Genomic DNA, 20,017 nt, shown 5'->3' with positions numbered 1-20,017 from the left:
ACTCTGCTGAGGGGGCCCCCTGCAGCTCAGAGGCCTCCGCACTGCGGGGATGCGGGGGCCTGTGTTACGCTCCCGACTCCTAAGGCCCACATGAGTTAACAGACTTGACCCTAACTCCAGATGAAAGAAGCAGCAGCTCTACTTGAATCTCTCTATTAGTTCCTCCTTGGCCTATAACATGGAACAGAAAGTGATAGCAGAAACCAACTTAATCTCCAAGATGACTCCTGAAAAGCATGCAGAGTGTACGCTGCTTTACCTGTATCTTCTCAGTGCCTCTGGGTTGACCCTAGTCTCTGAGTATGATATCAACATAGGGGGTGATTTGTCTCTAAAAATGAAATCTTATAGCATGTTGAGCAAGATTTACAAGTGCCTCAGTGACAAAGTGAGGAAGAAGCTTGGTCTGTTAATGACTGAGTGCTCTTGTAGTGAAATGAAATGAAAGGAAATACCAGTATTTGCACAGAGGTGTTGGTATGCCAAGCAATGGTCAATGGAACCAATTTCTTGAGCTGATAACCTTCTGCAAAATTGTGGACCGAAAAGGTACCTTAGTACGTTTGATTTGACCAGCAGCTAGTGGCAAATCACCTTAATGTGGTGCCAAAGAGAAGTAGACATCAATTCAAGTTTATTTCCTTTGTCTTTAAGAATTTTTCAGACATATGCTAGATGCTATTGGACGATGTGCTGGCACATCTAGATGTTTTCTATGCCACATATCTGGAAAACAATGATATTAAGTAAAAGCTGCAAAAACACCTTTGATGACATAACCACTGGCAACCAAGAAGGCAACTAAAACAGTAAAGTCCTACATGATCCATGTGAGCCGTTGCAAGATTTGACCTCTTGGAGCCAAGGTCTAGTCTGTGCTGTATGATAGTGCAGACTACACAGGTCCAACCGAGAACTTTTCCATCTTTAACTGGACACTACTGAAACTATGTGGCTACAAACTTTGGGCCCAATTTAGAGTTTGGAGTGACGGAGTATCTTGCCTGCCAAATTCTTGGTCTGCCCGCACAGGTCCAACTGAGAACTTTTCCATCCTTAACTAGACACTACTGAACCTATGTGGCTACAAATTTTGGGCCCAATTTAGAGTTTGGAGCAATGAAGTACCCTTCTCACCAATCTCTTGGTCTGCCTGCCTCATTTACAGATGGGGGACTTTAAGTATTCCATCGACAGAGCCCCTTTTTGCTCCATCGACAGAATACTTCCTCCAAGGGCCCTTTGGTTAAGGGGTGGTTGGAGGAAGGATATTACACTGTTCAACCTATCCAGGGTGTACATTGTAATGTCTTTTTTTTCTTGTCCGTCACAGACAAGAAAAACGTGGTGGTGAGGGACAGGAAAAAAATGAACAACCCCTTGCACCCTAGGAGAGGTTCCCAGGGTGTGGGGGTAATTCGTTCTTTGTGTTTCTAAAATAAACGGCAGCTTTTGTATCTTGTAAAACAAAAACTTTTAAAGATTTTGGTGGAGGGTTGTCAAAACCAATGGCAACTGTCCAACAAACTTAGTACATTGAAAAGAACCACTATAATGGTGGTTCCTTTCAGTCTACAGAGATGACCCCTGGGCCCGGGTTGTCTCTAAATTTGGCAAACGGAGTACAGTCTGCTTGGCGGAGATAGTGTTGTCCACCATCCCGATGGACACTACTCAGACATCAAACCCAAATCAGGCCTCTTGAGGCCAACCATAGGGCCATAGTTTCCAATTCCTCTCAAAACCTCTCCTCAAAACAGGTAGCCCAAGAAAAATATATTGGCTTCTGAGTGTCAGAAGGACTTTGAAGCCCTGAAAAATACGTGAAGCATAGTAACAGCTAACAACATTAAAATGCCCACATTAAAATGTTCTGAGAAGTGCCGAGCCCTGAAATGGTCCATAATTAGCAAATGTTTGGGCCTGAAAATCTATGATTAGATCCCCTTAGCCACTTAACTGAATGGCAAGGCACGTTCTACTCTAAATGTACATAATTGACTCTGCTGGGGAAGGACAGACGTTCTAACCCCGAGGCGACATCTCTTCACTTCTTATCCCTTTAACTGACTTGCTAACCTAAGACTTGTTCCAACTAGCCACCTGAAAACCCCAAATGTTGGAATCATGTTTGACCCGGACCTTTCATACACACTGCAAATCAATGCTGCTGTTAAGGGCATCAACGTGCTACTTCTCCTTCAAACTGCTATTCAAATTGAGCTAAAGTGATGATTGGTCATGAGTTACATAGGCTACTGTGACAGGATCTATATAGGACTCACAGAAAAGCTGATTAATAATCTTCAAAGATTCCAAAACCAGGATGTACCATAACTTGCATGCTGGAACGTGCCAAACCAGATCTGAAACACACCACTGGCTACCACTTGATTCTAGAATCAAATTGTATACACTCTGCATCATCCATTTTGGCCCCATAATGTACTCCCACCATTAACCCTCATTCCGCTTCACAACACCTGATTGTACAATGTTGTGAAAGGCAGCCAAAACTTGCTGGTTTATCCTTGAGAATATTGGGCCCTAGACTATGGAATATCTTGTACTCCCCAAGTCAGAGCTGATCTAAACTACCTCTGATTCAGGAAACCTCTGAAACCCGAACTCTTTCAGAGAGAGTTTGCCTGCCTATTGCCTGTTTCTCCTCATCTTGCTGTGTTCTAACAGATAATAGTCTTTTGTATATTGTTTTTGCTGCACTTTGATGTCTGTACCTTGGGCTCTGCCAAGTGTTTGCAAGATTCCAAGAGCTTCAAGAGATACTTAAATAAATGCTTTGGTTAGGGGTTTTTGAGGGTAAGGATTGTTACAAATTTGTGAACTGAAACAGATGGGGCTTTAATCCATTGAATAGTCCAATGTTAACCCCGATACCAGACAATGAACCAGAGGCCCAGAACCTGGAAAGGTTAATATGTTACATTTCTCTAGAATAGAAACTCGGGCTTATTCAATGATACTTTGTTAGGAGATTTTTGTAAATCCAAGAGTCTTCCATCTACACCCTTCAATAACCGTATGTCCAATGTTATAGAAAATATAGCACCTAGTATGCAAATGCTAAAACATTTGGCGTTTCATCACCGCCCCAGAATGTACTAGATTTTGATTCCTTACGAAAGAACAGCACAGGGATATGAGGGTGCAACTGAAGTGCAAGCCAAAAGAATACATGGTGTCTACTGCCACCCACCCTGCTATTGGAAGACTAATGGCAAGTGGCAGCCGATTAATAGGCAGGAGCACAGGCCTCTTTACCCTGTATCCTTGGGTGAGTTGTTTACAGGATCCTTTGTTAAGATATGGTGAGTCTCACATAACAAATTACTTAATTTCTCTCAAAGTGTGTGTTGTGTAGTTATATTAGTGTGCATGGAGAACAAGTGGTGTCCTTAATGAAGGCAAGACACATGCAGCATGCAGCACATGATGAAGGCTTCCTATAATAGCCTGTTGCAAAATGACATCTGCATTTTCCCTGACTTTTTTTAAAAGACCAAAATTCCTGCACCATGCAGGCAGGTAGCAGCGTCTCCCACATTTATTTTATGGGTTGCAATCCACATTCTGTGTAGAGATCTGTTTTGCAACATCACCTGGCTAAAATCAGAATGGCTTGCTTTTGCACAGTCGTATTCTGGTCTTCCCAACAACAAATTGACTCCACTTGGGATGTCTGGCCTTGGGGATTCCCAATGCTCATTTCTTGACCATTTATTACCCCCGATTACTTCCAGCAGTATAGGTAGCCTGGGAGATGAGCACAAAAGGACTGTTTTGACCATCTGGGGGATTGAAAATACAAATGTGGTACTTCCGATCGATACTTCTAATCACAGATTTCTCAACTTTAGAGTATCTGAAAGCACCAGACTGGATCGGGAAGACTTAACAACCATGTTTTTTCTTCAAAATTATTTTTTCCAGTGTGCAAGGGCACTATGTTCCCTCCTAATTCTACAGGATTCAGGGCTTTTTATGGAGTCTCGCAAACAGATACCTGTGATAGATCCCCATGAGCTCTGCCTCTGGTGGTTGAATTTGGCACGGCTCCAAGGTTTGCAAGATGTGTGCCCTCATGAACCCAAAGGCAATCTGGTAACACTCATACATTGCCAAACACTGAACGAAACCTCTGAAGTCTTACTTCTACTCGAAGTCAAGGTTGCAGACTCATTTCAGCCCTCAAGGAATTACCCAGAACAGGTAATTTTCTAGGTCCAAGCCTTACAATAAGTTGAAATGGAAGCACAAGAAGACTAAGTAGAATTTGTCGCAGTCCCACCACTCTCAAACTGAGAAGTCACAAGAATGTCAGGGCGGCCAGCAGTCTTGCTCTTGGTTGCCCCCGAACAGCCAATTCCAGAACTGAACCTGATGCACTCCGAGTCTCCTGGGTCATCGGTGCACTACAATAAATTGATGCCTTTTCAGAGGTCATGTGAATTTAACAAATTGATTCATTTTGTCAGGCAATGTTGTGAATTTCCAGCACCCTTCCGGCTTCCTCAGGCCAAACTTTGTGCTCCAAAGATCCACAGAGGCCTCCAGTCGGAATACTACCACTGAGTCTGCCCTATTCACCAACTGTGTCTCCAGAGCCCACCCTTGGTTCCACTCCAATGCCGGAGTTGACTTACAATCTGGCACCAGGATTCACACCAGTTCCTGTGACATCAACACTGCTGGTGCCAAAGGGCAAATGTGTTCCTCTCATCCTCTCTGACTCTAAGCCACATCCATCTCAGCCTCAACTAAGGTTGCTTCTTAACACGGTACGAATGCTCCAGGACCCAGTGCAATCCAGTTCAGATTGGATCAGAGCCAACCTGTCTTTGGGGATGATAATAGGGATGCCATATGCTAGATGCAATTGGACTAGTGATTCCGGGCTGACTGTGACTGAACTTTCCATAGGTCCTATGCTTTTCTCGAAAGCCTTGCACTGGCTGAAGTGGCACTATGACCCAACATGCGCCAACCATCAACTGCTTCACTACAACAGAGTTGCGCTGGGCATGCACAAGCAGGTTGATGGACCTCTGCAAACTCTATGGGAGAGCACTCTCATTATGTCTGAGTGTAGATCCCATCCTCGTCGCCAGTTGTAGCATCTTCTCCAGCCTGGTAGCATTCCAATGACCACGCCACAGAAGGAGTTCTGTAGTGCACATTTTTATTTTTCAGAGTGCAACTGTTAGCTAACTGTACACATTGCACTATCCACTTTATTAACCACACCCAGACACAGCCAAATGATTACATAATTTCTAAAAAAAATCCATCAGGGACCAAGGGGTCCCGCTATACATATGTACAGAACACTACAATTTTTTGGGACTCTTGTTCCGAGGGCACGGACAGAGTCAAGAAAGTAGCTGGCATTAGTGCACAGGAGTGTTGTTTATATGCTGCTCCATTCATCACTTCTGGGGCAGAACAAAGATGAGGCAGAACTGCAGAACACCACCTACTGGCACACACAAGTATTGCTGTTAAAGCTTCCGATCCAGACTGACACCTAGGGATATTCTAAAGGTGAGAAATCTGCAGATAGATATGGTATCCACCAGAAAGTGCGTGACTGAAGGCAAGAACCTTGATCATCTTGTCCTAGATTTCTACCAGTTTCCCAGGATTTCCTGGAAATTGAAGCATCAGCGGGAAACATGCTAGAACACAAGCAGGTGTAAAAGTCTAATTATGCCATGACTAATCATGCAATTTGTAGCAGTCATCATTTATTAAGCCTCATTAAAGCATTACCTGGAAGTCCTTCCCTGTCAACAAAAATGTGTTTGTATTTGGCATCTGAGATGTAAATATAAAAAAATTGCTGTGTGTGGAGACGAGCTGCCTGCTTCAATCCAAACGAAGGATACTAGTTCTCGGTTTAACTGTTTTTCATGATCTCATTCAGACACAATACTCTTAGAATAATTACAATTTTATTTGTTTGAACCAATTCTGGACGTGTCCAGTGTTTGCTATAAATGCGTGTTTTTCATTTGCCCCGAGGAGCTGCGTTCTATGGCTGATTTTCCTGTGATCACAACTTATTTTTGTAAATAATTGTTGCCAACATCCCAAATGTAGAGTACAGAGGTTTCCTCTGCCACAGAACACCCCATTACTGATTGTTTCAAGACTATTACTTTGCCTCTGACTAGAGCGGAAGCTGTAGGTGCTGTCCCTGCTTGGAGGATGAGGGGCTGGGCTGCTTGATGTGGAGAGGAGCTGTCACGACAGACGGAAAGAGAGCCAAGGAACAGGTAACAGAGACCTACATGTAGGACCCACTCAGGGAGAAAAGTTGCCCATGAGCCACAATGATCTGCAGTCCAGTTGACAAAGACATCGAGGCAGAGATGAAAGCACCAGAGGCTGCTGCCTGAGTGTGCATACATGCAAGTAGAGGTGGTCCTTAGCAGCCATCAACTGCAGGAATGAAAATGAACAATATTAACAGATTGTCAGTCGATTAGGTTTCTCGCCTATAGCCTATTTACTATCTATGCATGTCAGCATCGTAGCTAGAGGCCCTATACAGCTTTGGTCACTCATTGCTTTGTGCATGGTGTACTTAACATACGTTTACACTGGCATAATTCATAATCAAAATGAAGCACATGCTCCAGGCAGTGCATCATGTCATGATGTGTCTCCTGTTATCACATCATAACCCAGGACTGAGTATGAATCGGATCAGTATTAGAAGGAAGGATAACCCACAGGCCTGTCCTGGCCTTGACTTGGTTGACAGGATTTAAGAGAAGCACTTCCTCGAAGATCCCACCTGCCAGGCTACCACAGAGGAGAAGGGCTCAAGAGAAGCCCTCGGCAGCATGAAGAAGCCAGTGCAGCCCAAAGTAAAGCTCGCAAGTGTCCATGGTGAGTGCATGCCACTCACCAGTCATCTCTTCTGTCTTCAACATGCAAATGACAGGTCAGTAGAAGAAGTCATTTTTGGATTACAATTGCGGTGGAAGTTTTGTCCCTTCCTCAAATTCAGTAAGGGAACTTTGCATTCCCTGGCAGTGATCTATTTCAGGAAAAACAGCTGCATAGTGCATACCATAAATGGCATGTATGCATTATGGTCAAACCTATATAAATGAAAGAGTGAAGTTGCCATGACCTAAAGCATCCTTTTTATGCATTGTTGTTTGAATCTTTGAGTACAGGAACACATGTTGCCTGTTTGCTGATCTGCTCCTTAGTTCTTGTATCTGTTGCCAGTCTTTGTGGTTTTTCTCTTTGTCTTATATGCCATTTGATTGTGTTTACCTTCTTGCAGTCTCTAGTTTCCCATACAGACCCTGAATCTTACTTGTCACTGATTCTCGTCTCCGTGTGCCTCTCCTGATGTAGCCACTCTCCAACTTTGCCCAACCAGCTTGTTCATTTTCTAGCATCCTAGAGCTTGTCCTGCCTTGTTCGCACTTCAGTTTCATCTCAATGCCAATAACTTGTAGGTTTGCTGCACTTCCTAGGCTCCATTCGGTCTCTGGTTCTGTCCATTTATCTTGCGAGCTCCATGCATGCATAGCACTTTCTTCTGCCTTGTGTGTCCTTCTTTAACTAGAGTTATTTTCTCTGGGTTGATCCCCTTGTTATGCAAGTTGAATGTGTTGTCCCCATTTGTATATCGGTATTCCTTTGTACAGGGGCTGCCTCTTGGATTTCAGGAGGCAATCCCTGTCCATGTCTTTGTCTTGTGCTACCGTAATCGTTAATGTCTTAACCGTGAAATTAAGATATTGCTTTTCTTTTCTTAGACCTCCTCACTGTGTTTCCATCTGGACACAGAAGGGCTTGACTCATGCTTATTAGTACTACACTTGTTTTTCCCATATGGCCCACATGCAGAATACCTTCTGCTGATTTTTTTGGGGGGGTTTTGCTGAGTGAATACCTTGTAAGAATAATCTGCACAGAGACACTGAGGGGTAGATGTATCAAGCCGTTTGCGATTCGCAAAGGCTGGAATTCGCAGAATTCCGGCGTTTGCGAATCGCAAATGGTCTTTTTGCATGTTTTAACATGTAACAAAAAATCGCAAAATAAGGAATCGCTAAAATTTGCGATTCCTTATTTTGCTTACGCATTTAAGGAATCGCAATTTTGGGATTCCTTAAATGCTATGTATGTAGCATTTTGGAATTGCGAATTTAGGTTAAGAAATCGCAAATTACCACCAACTTGTAGTTGGTGGTAATTTGCAAATTCTTTTAAAAATGCACAATTTGGCATTTGTGAAGGTGGCATGTGACGCGTGCGCCAAATGCACACACATGTAAATTTCAGGGGTGCAGCAGGGTGTTCTTGAGACACCCCTGCATCCTTGAAATTATTCTCAATTTGCGATTCGCAAATTGAGAATTATTTCACAATTCTGGCCCATAGGAATGAATGGGAAATTATTCCTTAATTGCAAATTCGCAAATTGCGAATTCGCAAATAAGGAAGAATAAGAAATCGCTAAAAAATAGCGAATTTCTACATACATCCAATTTTGCGATTTCTAAATAGCGATTCCTTAAAAATCGCAATTTAGAAATCGCAAAAGGGTATGTTGATACATCTACCCCTGAGTTTCTGTTTGCTGTAGCAAGGTCTGAGTGTTACCTGTGTAAACCCTAGTGGTACCCCCAGAGTTGTTTATCCAATAACTCGCTACTTTCCTTGTTTTTACACATTAGGGTTGCCATACCTTCTCTGTTCGGTTCCTGCCCCTACTCTGTTCACGCATACTCTTTCAGGGAGTATGTCAATGTCTGCTTACTGTATGGGTACAATAATTTCTTGCTCTGCAGTCGATGTAAATGCCTTAAGAGATGCTCACCTTGTGTTCCATATAGGTACACTACTTCCTTGTATTGAAGCTTACATTTGCCCAGCCAGTAATCACTTCCTGACAGTGCGCCGTTTTTGTGTGCCTTATACACAGCTTCCGTACCTGTGCTCTATATAACAATTAAAAGAGGATTACGGAATGATTATCAGGTTCCCTCTGTACGAGTTTAAAGGCCAGGTCTAGTGGCATAATTACCTATAGCCACATTTGGCAAGTAACACGAAATCGAGGGAGAGTAAGGAAGGAGGAAGCAACAGCTGGTAAGGTCGATTCCCTCCCGCCCTGAAGCTTAAGGCATTCAGACCAGGACAATATGATCTCACTTCCGGCTCAGCAGATTCAGGTCTAAAGACATCAGAAAAGACTGGGTAGATGGGTGCAGGTGGTCATGCCCCCCAAAGACAGACCCCACCCCAACTCAAGGTTCAAATATATATACATATATGTATGTGTATATATATATGAACCGTGAGCAAGGCCGAGTTAGGCCGAAACGAGTTGGTGGGGTGAAGTCTTGCAATAAATAAGGCTTAAATTGATCTCTGACTGTGCCGCCTCCTTTGTTCTAAATATATATATATATATATATATATATATATATATATATATATATATGCAAAAAAGAAGGAGAGAACTCTGGGTAGGTCTCAGTTTAGGTGGAAAGCAGCTCCTGTTAGAGCACTCTCAACACCAGCGACACTCTAGATCTGCTCACCTCAAATGTCTGTTTTTCTATCAAAGTTTTTAAGCATAGGATTAGACAGTGCTATCCATGCCGAGATAGAAAATGACAAAGTCTTTCGCCATTTAAACAGCAAAGTCTTTAAGCATAGGACTAGTACAGTGCAGTCCTTGCCGAGCTGTCAAATAACAAAAGCCATTTATCACTCCAGGCACAATATTACAGCTTTGAATTGGTAAAATACCAACTCAAGCCAACCTGAAATGAATAAAAGCAACCCCTGACACAGTGTTTCGCTCTAATTAGAGCTCTTCAGAGAGGTATAGCTTTGTCCAGACACAAGGGAGCACCCAGTATTAATTCAAAACAAAATATATATACATACATTACCTACTGGCGGTCGCCAGTAGGTATATATAGTTAGGATTTTTTCTCTATGGGTTTTTTGAAAATTCTATGTCTAATAACTTTGGCGTTTGTGGACGGAATTGGCTGAAATTTTCAGGAAAATGGCACATTTTGTTTCTGAGCAGCCCTTGAAAATTTGGGGGGGGTTCGTCCAGTGGGGGCCGAGAAAAAAGGGGGTCCCAAAACGTGTTTTTAACATTGAGTTTTCCTTAGGGCGGTTGGCCTCACTTTTAGCCCGAACGGCTGAATGGATTTGCACGAAACTTGGCAAAATTGTAGGGACTGGTAGCCCGATGTGCCTTTTGTAGGTCTCAATATATGTGCTCCAGTGGATTTTGAGAAATTAACGTTTAAAAAAAGATATATATCTGTAACAGCGGACCAGTTAGCGCACTGGTTCGCGGACTTTTCGCGCAACGGAGCTTTGTGAAGCGAAGCTGATTGGTTCTCTGGCGTCTGTCAACATTCCAAAAAGTCCGTAGCGGCCGCCATCTTGTCTCTCGGTAGGATCGAGAGACAAGAGGAGGCCAAAGCGAAGGGGCAAATGACCATAAGGGGGAATAGTAGATCCTCGCTGACCCCCTAGGTTTGATGTGGAGGTTTTAAAAGGGCCCCGCGGGGCAAAAAAAAAAAATTATAATAATAATCTTACGGCTGAATGGATTTGCACGAAACTTGGCAAAATTGTAGGGACTGGTAGCCCGATGTGCCTTTGCTAGGTCTCAATATATGTGCTTCAGTGGATTTTGAGAAATTAACGTTCAAAAAAAGATATATATCTGTAACAGCGGACCGCTTCGCGTACTTTTCGCGTTACGGAGCTTTGCGAAGCGAAGCTGATTGGCTCTCCGGTGTCTGTAAACATTCCAAACAGTCCGTAGCGGCCGCCATCTTGTCTCTCGGTAGGATCGAGAGACAAGAGGAGGCCAAAGCGAAGGGGCAAATGACCATAAGGGGGCATAGTAGATCCTCGCTGATCCCCTAGGTTTGATGTGGAGGTTTTAAAAGGGCCCCGCGGGGCAAAAAAAATAAATAATAATAATAATCGAACGGCTGAATGGATTTGCACGAAACTTGGTAAAATATTAGGGACTGGTAGCCCGATGTGCCTTTGCTAGGTCTCAATATATGTGCTTCAGTGCATTTTGAGAAATTAACGTTCAAAAACAAGATATATATCTGTAACAGCGCTCCGCTTCGCGGAGATAAAATTATATCTGTATTACGTAGCTGTTGCTAACACCAGCTAGCGACGGCTAGTAGGAGATAGCGACCATCTTGGGCCCCACTTTGCATGTGAGTGATATTTATCACTAATGACATGCAAAGTGGGCATGCCAAGATGTTAGCGACTGGAAACAGTCGCTAACATCGCTATCTCCTATTATCAACTTTTGGAAATATTCGAGATAAGCGCGAATATCTCCAAAAAGTAACAGCTGCCCTGAGCAGTTCTTAGCCATGTTATCCAATGGGAGGTGGATAACATGGCTAAGAGCATTAGCTCGGTAATGCATGAATATCGCGGAGTTTTCAGCGATATTAATGCATTGCGCTCGTTTTTTATCGTATTTGCGATAAACCTTGATAATAGCAAGGTTTATCTGCGATAATTTCTGACGGTAAAAAAATCTTTGCAATGCATCGTTAGGGATAAATATCGCTTAACTTTGGTAATATGCCCCAACGTCTGTTAACGTTCGATTCGAAGGAAATCAGGAATTGTTGAAAAACATTGTGTGCGCCATCTTGTCTTTTTTCAAATGCCACACTTTTGTCGTGCACGGCAGCCATTTTAGATGCCTTGACCAGATCCACTCTGTGCACGCTGTCGATCCTTAGCATGGCTCCCCACCCTCGCAAGCATCTCCCCCAGGCAGTGGTCACCCCCGCTCTCTGTTTTATGCATGGGTAATAAACCTCCCCCCATCTGCGCTGTTCTTCCCTGAGAATCACACCCTGTGCCCGCCCGACACCTCCCTTTCGCCCTATTCACTACCGCACCCTCTGACACTCCTTTTCCTCTGTGTCCGATTGTCCAGGCCGGTCCTAGGCTATCAGCTAGCCCTGCAGATGTAGTTTATGGCCACAGCTGTAAAGAATCACCCGTCTTCAAAGGAGTTATAGTAGATCAAGGCCCACACTCGATGAGATCCGTCACAGCAGAAGCGTTGCTATTATCTGAAAACCATCCTGTATTGTGATTGGGGAGGGGACCGAGCGTGAAGCGGAAGATTCCAGGGATGACTCTTTGTACATCAAAGTTTTTACAATTATGTGTCACATTAAAAATATATAGCACTCCGACAAAGTAGTAAGATTATAAAACTTTAATAATTTATAAATATATACAAGAAAACAAAAATAGTAATAACATATAAACATTTTTAGAGAAAAACAACGAAGTAGCGGTCGGCTGTGCGAATAGTCCCAACGCAGCACAACGTCCAGATTTCCGGCGTGGGGCGTCGCGGGGGGTGGGTGATCAGTAGCAAACTGTTGTGCGAATAGTTCCAAGGCAGCAGAACGCGCCGAAATCTAGATGACACAAAAGTGATGTCTAGTAAGTTGCCACCCAGCAAATAACGGCGTGGGGCGTCGCGGGGGGTGGGTCATCAGTAGCAAACTGTTGTGCGAATAGTTCCAAGGCAGCAGAACGATGGCACCAAGGTGATGTCCAGTAAGTTGCCGCACTGGTTTTGGTATCCTACAATGCTGCTCCGAATAACGGCGTGGAGCGCCCCGGGGGAGGCGGCGTGAACGGGCCTCTCCAGGTGGAGTCTCGTCTGTTGTAGTGGGGCGCCCCTTTACCGTTTCAGTTGCCATTGCGTCCGCTTTTGGTCCACTGTGTCAAAATCCGCCATTCAGCTGAGTTGCGCCCACTCTTGCGGTGCAGCGATAGGCGGCTGTCACAGGACTCTCAAAATGGCGGCAGGCTCTTTCCTTTTTGGGCCTGGTCCACTGAAATGGCCCTGGGACACCTTGGAAATCGGACGCTTGTCTGCTAGGTCTAGGACCCCATTCTCGAAAGCGTCCCCTCCGCCTTGAGGATTTATCAAAAGTTTTGGGGGCCCCGACTCCTGCAGGCTTCTGGTGGGGAGCGGCTGCCATGATTGCTCGCGGAATGACCACGACGGAGCTACGAGATGGTGGTGCTCTCATGGTGACCAGAACTTGATGTTAGGATAGGATGCACAGCTCGTATGTGTAGCTTCATACAATCGGGTTCACCTAGGGTAGCGTGAATACCCCTAAACACACCAGTAATCAAAACATGAGATGTGATTCCAGTGGAACACTAGGACCATCCCCTTGGGAACACCTTGATCTCCTCTTAAGGACAGAGGATTCCACAATGTTTAAATGCGTCAAGTTTTTCTTTTTATTGATCAAAAGTTCATTAGACGTTGAATCAAAACATATTAGTTTCATTCACATTTTCACTCATTGGAGAGCATGAGTGACACCTTGATTCATGAGACATCATTATAGTTCAGAATATCCAATGCATTTCGGGCTGTACTATGCGCCCTTCATCAGGGAATAATGATGTCTGTTGAGTGCTTTAGTAACTGCTCAACCGGTGTATTAGTGCTGGTATTCGGTAAGTCCAAACGTGAGTGTGCCCACTGTTCCGAGGGTCCGTGCTCACGGCAATTAGAAATTTTCTCCATGAAAATTTCTAATTGCCGTGAGCACGGACCCTCGGAACAGTGGGCACACTCACGTTTGGACTTACCGAATATCAGCACTAATACACCGGTTGAGCAGTTACTAAAGCACTCAACAGACATCATTATTCCCTGATGAAGGGCGCATAGTACAGCCCGAAATGCATTGGATATTCTGAACTATAATGATGTCTCATGAATCAAGGTGTCACTCATGCTCTCCAATGAGTGAAAATGTGAATGAAACTAATATGTTTTGATTCAACGTCTAATGAACTTTTGATCAATAAAAAGAAAAACTTGACGCATTTAAACATTGTGGAATCCTCTGTCCTTAAGAGGAGATCAAGGTGTTCCCAAGGGGATGGTCCTAGTGTTCCACTGGAATCACATCTCATGCTCTCATGGTGACGCCAGCTTCAGTCTGAAACATCCAGAAACAAGGTGGGGCTTTCATCGTTTGGGGGAAAAAAAAAGTTTTCATCCAATGAAAAGTGTTGTTTTTAGGTCATATGATCAAGCCTTCCATCATTAGGAAACCAAAAGTAAAATGAACCAATGAAAAGTTTTATAAACAAGTCACATGACCTGTTATGCGGCATAGGGTATAAAATGCGGAGAAAATACGTTGGCACGTGAGGCGGCGTCAGTAGCGGACCGATGTGCGAATAGGCCGAAGGCAACACAACGCGCCAAGATCCGGATGGCATCGAGGTGGTGTCATAGTTGAGAGTTCTGAGCAGCGGTTGTAACACTGTCTGAAGCTTATTTGCAGCTGCTGCAGCTTCACTACGCGCCAAGATCCGGATGGCACCGAGGTGGTGTGTAGGAAGTTGCCGCACTGGTGTGGCCATCCTACAATGCTGAAAGTCGGCGTGGGGCGCCCCGTTGGCCTGTGAGTTTGCGTCAGTAGCGGACCGATGTGCGAATAGGCCGAAGGCAGCACAACGCGCCAAGATCCGGATGGCACCGAGGTGGTGTCTAGTAAGTTGTCGCACTTCTGTGGCCATCCTACAATGTTGAAAGTCGGCGTGGGGCGCCCCGTTGGCCTGTGAGATGGTGTCAGTAGCGGACTGATGTGTGAATGGGGCCAAAGGCAGCGCAACAATATTTTCTACTATATTTCCGGTGTAGAAGAGACCACAAGGCGCTGAGATGCCAAGATCCGGATGGCACCGAGGTGGTGTGTAGCAAGTTGCCGCACTGGTGTGGCCATCCTACAATGCTGAAAGTCGGCGTGGGGCGCCCCGTTGGCCTGTGAGATGGCGTCAGTAGCGGACCGATGTGCGAATAGGCCGAAGGCAGCACAACAATATTTTCTGACTGACACCACAAGGCGCTGAGATGCCAAGATCCGGATGGCACCGAGGTGATGTCTAAGTTGCGGACTGATGTGCGAATGGGGCCAAAGGCAGCGTAACAATATTTTTTGTATGGAAGATACCACTAGGCGTTGAGATGCCAAGATTCGGATGGCACTGAGGTGATGTCTAGCAAGTTGGTGTGGTCATCCTACAATGCTGAAACTCGGCGTGGGTCACCCCATTAGCCTGTGAGATGGCGTCAGTAGCGGACCGATGTGCGAATAGGCCGAAGGCAGCACAACGCGCCAAGATCCGGATGTCACCGTGGTGGTTTCATAGTTGAGAGGCACTTCATCTGCAGTGGGGCGCCGAGATCCGGATGGCACCGAGGTGATGTCTAGCAAGTTGCTGTACTGGTGTGGTCATCCTACAATGCTGAAACTCGGCGTGGGTCGCCCCATTAGCCTGTGAGATGGCGTCAGTAGCGGACCGATGTGCGAATAGGCCGAAGGCAGCACAACGCGCCAAGATCCGGATGTCACCGTGGTGGTTTCATAGTTGAGAGGCACTTCATCTGCAGTGGGGCGCCGAGATCCGGATGGCACCGAGGTGATGTCTAGCAAGTTGCTGTACTTGTGTGGTCATCCTACAATGCTGAAACTCGGCGTGGGTCGCCCCATTAGCCTGTGAGATGGCGTCAGTAGCGGACCGATGTGCGAATAGGCCGAAGGCAGCACAACGCGCCAAGATCCGGATGTCACCGTGGTGGTTTCATAGTTGAGAGGCACTTCATCTGCAGTGGGGCGCCGAGATCCGGATGGCACCGAGGTGATGTCTAGCAAGTTGCTGTACTTGTGTGGTCATCCTACAATGCTGAAACTCGGCGTGGGTCGCCCCATTAGCCTGTGAGATGGCGTCAGTAGCGGACCGATGTGCGAATAGGCCGAAGGCAGCACAACGCGCCAAGATCCGGATTTCACCGTGGTGGTTTCATAGTTGAGAGGCACTTCATCTGCAGTGGGGCGCCGAGATCCGGATGGCACCGAGGTGATGTCTAGCAAGTTGCTGTACTTGTGTGGTCATCCTACAATGCTGAAACTCGGCGTGGGTCGCCCCATTAGCCTGTGAGATAGCTGTTCTTTGGATTTGGGCCTGGCTCGTCTGCTGTAGTGGGGCGCCCCTTTACCGTTTCAGTTGCCATTCAGCTGAGTTTCGGCTGCTCTTGATGCTACAGCGACAGGCGGCTGCAACAGGACTCTCAAAATGGTGGCCTGTTCTTTGGATTTGGGCCTGGTCCACTAAAATGGCCCTGGGACACCTTAGAACTCGGACGCTCGATTTTTTTTTCCTTTCCTGTACATGCAAAAAAAGGTAAATGCCCGGTACGTTACACGCTTCATCTGCCACGATGAACTCTCCAGAGGAACCGAAAAAAAATATAGTTGTGGTAACTATACCATGCATCGTCATATGGAGAGGTGGCACCAATTAATTATAGTGCTGCATAAAAGAGAGATTTGGAGGAGAACCCCTGACCTGCTAGTACATTCATCAAAGAAGTGGCACTGAGAGCTTCAGAGGCAAGGGAAACGGTCCCAAATATTTAGAAGAACTTTGGAAAGATTAAAATGACATGTTTAGATTGTGGCAAATTAATTTCATGTGGACAGATGAGTGTTACTCTAATAAATACAGCATATGAACATCATCATAGTCGATGGTTGGTAGAGACATTTTGACTATATCCTGGACCTGCCCGTCCTCGCCCAAAATGGCGCCAGAATAAATGGGACTCGTAACTCCTTGTTGTGTACTGGTTGCAGAACCTTGAAATCACGAGATACGTATGCAGTTTTGAAGCAAATGGCGGGCGGGGACGAGAATTGATTGAATATTTCGACATCCCTATTGATATTAAGTTCTGATGTGTTATTGATTACTGTACTGTTGAAAGTTCGAATTAACGTCACCCATGGTACTTGCCCGCAAATGTATATCTAGATAATTTTATTGTAACTGGCCCTGTCGTATTTTAATTATAAAATGTACGTCCACCGATTCCGTAACTGTTAGACACCTTAGTTCTTGCAACGTAATGGCCCGCCCGTTACGTTCCTCTACAGTGTAAATGTCTATTCATCATATACGATTACAGTTTGCTCCGTGGCCGGCCCACGTGGTTATAGGCTCGTATTTGTATAATGAAATTTTCACAATAAAGGTTTTTAAAAGAAAACATGGTAGTAGTATATACATTGGTAAAGTTTTTAATAATAGTCACTGTTTTAGAATCATTAAAAGGCAAGTGAAATAAAGCAGACCAATTACATGAAGGGTAAAAGGTATAATACGAAGGAACGCAGTAAAGATAAATGGTCAAGGGCTGTTGTGTTTTCTATTCCTGCAACATAAAGTGATCGATAAGAATCTCATATTCAGGCGTATCGGCGACTAAGACAGCAGGTCGACCCTCTTTTGCTCAACGGCTCCGTCATGGGACGAAGAAACGCTCTTTTTCTCGAAAAAAGAATATATTTTACTTGCAGGACAGTTGTAAAATTTCCGGGAAAGTACATTAGCCTGGAACATTATAACATATATTTAAGAAAAAATAATGTTCGGAAGTAATGAAAAGCGTAATTTTTAGGTCATATGACCAAGCCTTTCATCATTACAATAAGAAAAGTAAAATGAACCAATGAAAAGTTTTATTAACAAGTCACATGACTTGTTATGCTTACGTTACGCGCTGCGCGCCCCGGATGACTTCCGGATGCGCTAACGCGGCGCGTCATATGACGCATTACGCGACAACGCAGGTACAGAATATAGTCAAAATGTCTCCACCAACCAGCGGTCGGAACACAACCCCTTTCAGCAGGCTAAATAGTTCTGTTAAATGACAACAGAAGGGACAGGCAACAAGAACCATCAGTCAAAGAGGGGAGGGCTAGTTCTTCTCTACCGGGTTACATTGGGGCGCTACCGGAACTGATCGAATTGGTAGTCTACAGTGTTTCTGGATGTTTCAGACTGAAGCTGGGGTTAGCATGAGAGCAGCACCATTTCGTAGCTCCGTCGTGGTCATTCCGCAACCAATCATGGCAGCCGTTCTTTATCGTTATTTTGGGCGGGGTGGGTGGCGGAGCCGAGCTGTTTTGCAGCCATCATTGTGTGGAGTTCAGTTCATCTCACTAGTTTTGTATTTGTCATGAGGGGTTGTTCCTAATGTTTCTATTTTAGCGAGGTCAAAAAGAGATCCCATTAGTGGCCTACTGATTTTGCTCGATTCCTTTTCTTTTTTTTTACACGATTTTTCGTTATCTGCAAAGACTAAACAGAGTATTGCGACTCTGTGTTTGTTTGTAAATAGAGAATGAACCAAAGAGAACTAATTCTAAAACAGTAAATACTTGGATAACAATGAATCAAATGGAGAGAGAAGCAGGCACGACGGATTACAATGGGGGCAAAGACCTGCGTTAACTACCTTTCACTATCTGCAAAGAGAGAGTACTCCTAATAGAAATGAGGGGGGGGGGGCACCATTCAAAGCAGATCAGTGTGCATAAACACGAAAATGTTTTCACTTACCACGTACTTGACATTCGACAGCTTATGATATTTGCTATTAAAAAACCATTGAAATTCACTGAAAAAACCATAGGTTATAGACCATATATAGTTAGGAATTAGCATTTACAAAACCTTGAAAATTCACTGAAAAAACCATAGGTTATAGACCATATATAGTTAGGAATTAGCATTTAAAAAACCTTATTTTACTCACACAAAACCATTGAAATTCCATATATAGTTAGTTGCACTAACTATATATCGCGCACCTGCAATCCACTGCTGATGATGTCACATATTACATCATTCATGACATGGTCAGTGACATCACTGATGACATCACTGATGACATCTCAAATGACATCACTGATGACATCACTGATGACAACATCCAGTGACTGTATGTTTCTGTAAAGTTAAAATGTGTCTTACATATTGAAGAATGAGTGGAAGTATAAGTGTCTGGACAAAGGATTTAGTAGGTGCATGACTGAATGCATGAGTGAGTGATTAAATGTGTCTCACTGAGTGCATGGGTTAGTGACTAAAGTGTCTTAATTTGTGCATCATTATGTCTGTTGTTCTGTAAACTGCTGCATGTTTTGATCAGTAGCTATATGATTAACTATATGGGTTACTGATTGATTGTCCAAGTATTTGTATGGGAGACTGAGTGTGTGTGTGGCTGGCTGGGAGGTGTGTGACTCTGTGCAGATCAATGTGTACTTGTATCAATGATTGTATAACAAGGTAAGTATGTGTTAGTATATGTTTGAAAATGTAAGGTGCTCTATGTTTAACTGTATAGACAAGAAAATGGAAGTGTCATTGATTCTTTACAGGACTGACTAGGTGTGTGAGTAACTCCATGGATGAGTGGCAGACTGTGAGTGTCTGTATAGGTGTATGAGTGCATATGATAGTGTTGTAAAGATGAGTGATTGTATGTATGAATGATAGTATGGGTGAATGAGTGAAGGTGTGTGTAGACGTAGGAATCAGTGAGTGCGTATGTAGTAACTAGTATTGGTGTGTCAATGGTTTCAAAAATTATATTCTGTATTTAACACTGGGTGAAACAGAGGTTATATTAAAATGTGAGGAGATGCATTGTATTGTCACATGAATGATATCATCAGTGATGTGGTCATTGATGTCAAATGAGATGTCATCAGTGATGTCATCAGTGATGTCATTTGAGATGTCATCAGTGATGTCATCAGTGATGTCACTGACCATGTCATGAATGATGTAATATGTGACATCATCAGCAGTGGATTGCAGGTGCGCGATATATAGTTAGTGCAACTAACTATATATGGAATTTCAATGGTTTTGTGTGAGTAAAATAAGGTTTTTTAAATGCTAATTCCTAACTATATATGGTCTATAACCTATGGTTTTTTCAGTGAATTTTCAAGGTTTTGTAAATGCTAATTCCTAACTATATATGGTCTATAACCTATGGTTTTTTCAGTGAATATATATATATTTG

This window comes from Lissotriton helveticus, chromosome 4_1 (genome assembly GCF_964261635.1).
Source record: "Lissotriton helveticus chromosome 4_1, aLisHel1.1, whole genome shotgun sequence".
In the NCBI taxonomy this organism is placed as follows: Eukaryota; Metazoa; Chordata; class Amphibia; order Caudata; family Salamandridae; genus Lissotriton; species Lissotriton helveticus.
This window is presented reverse-complemented; position numbering follows the sequence as displayed.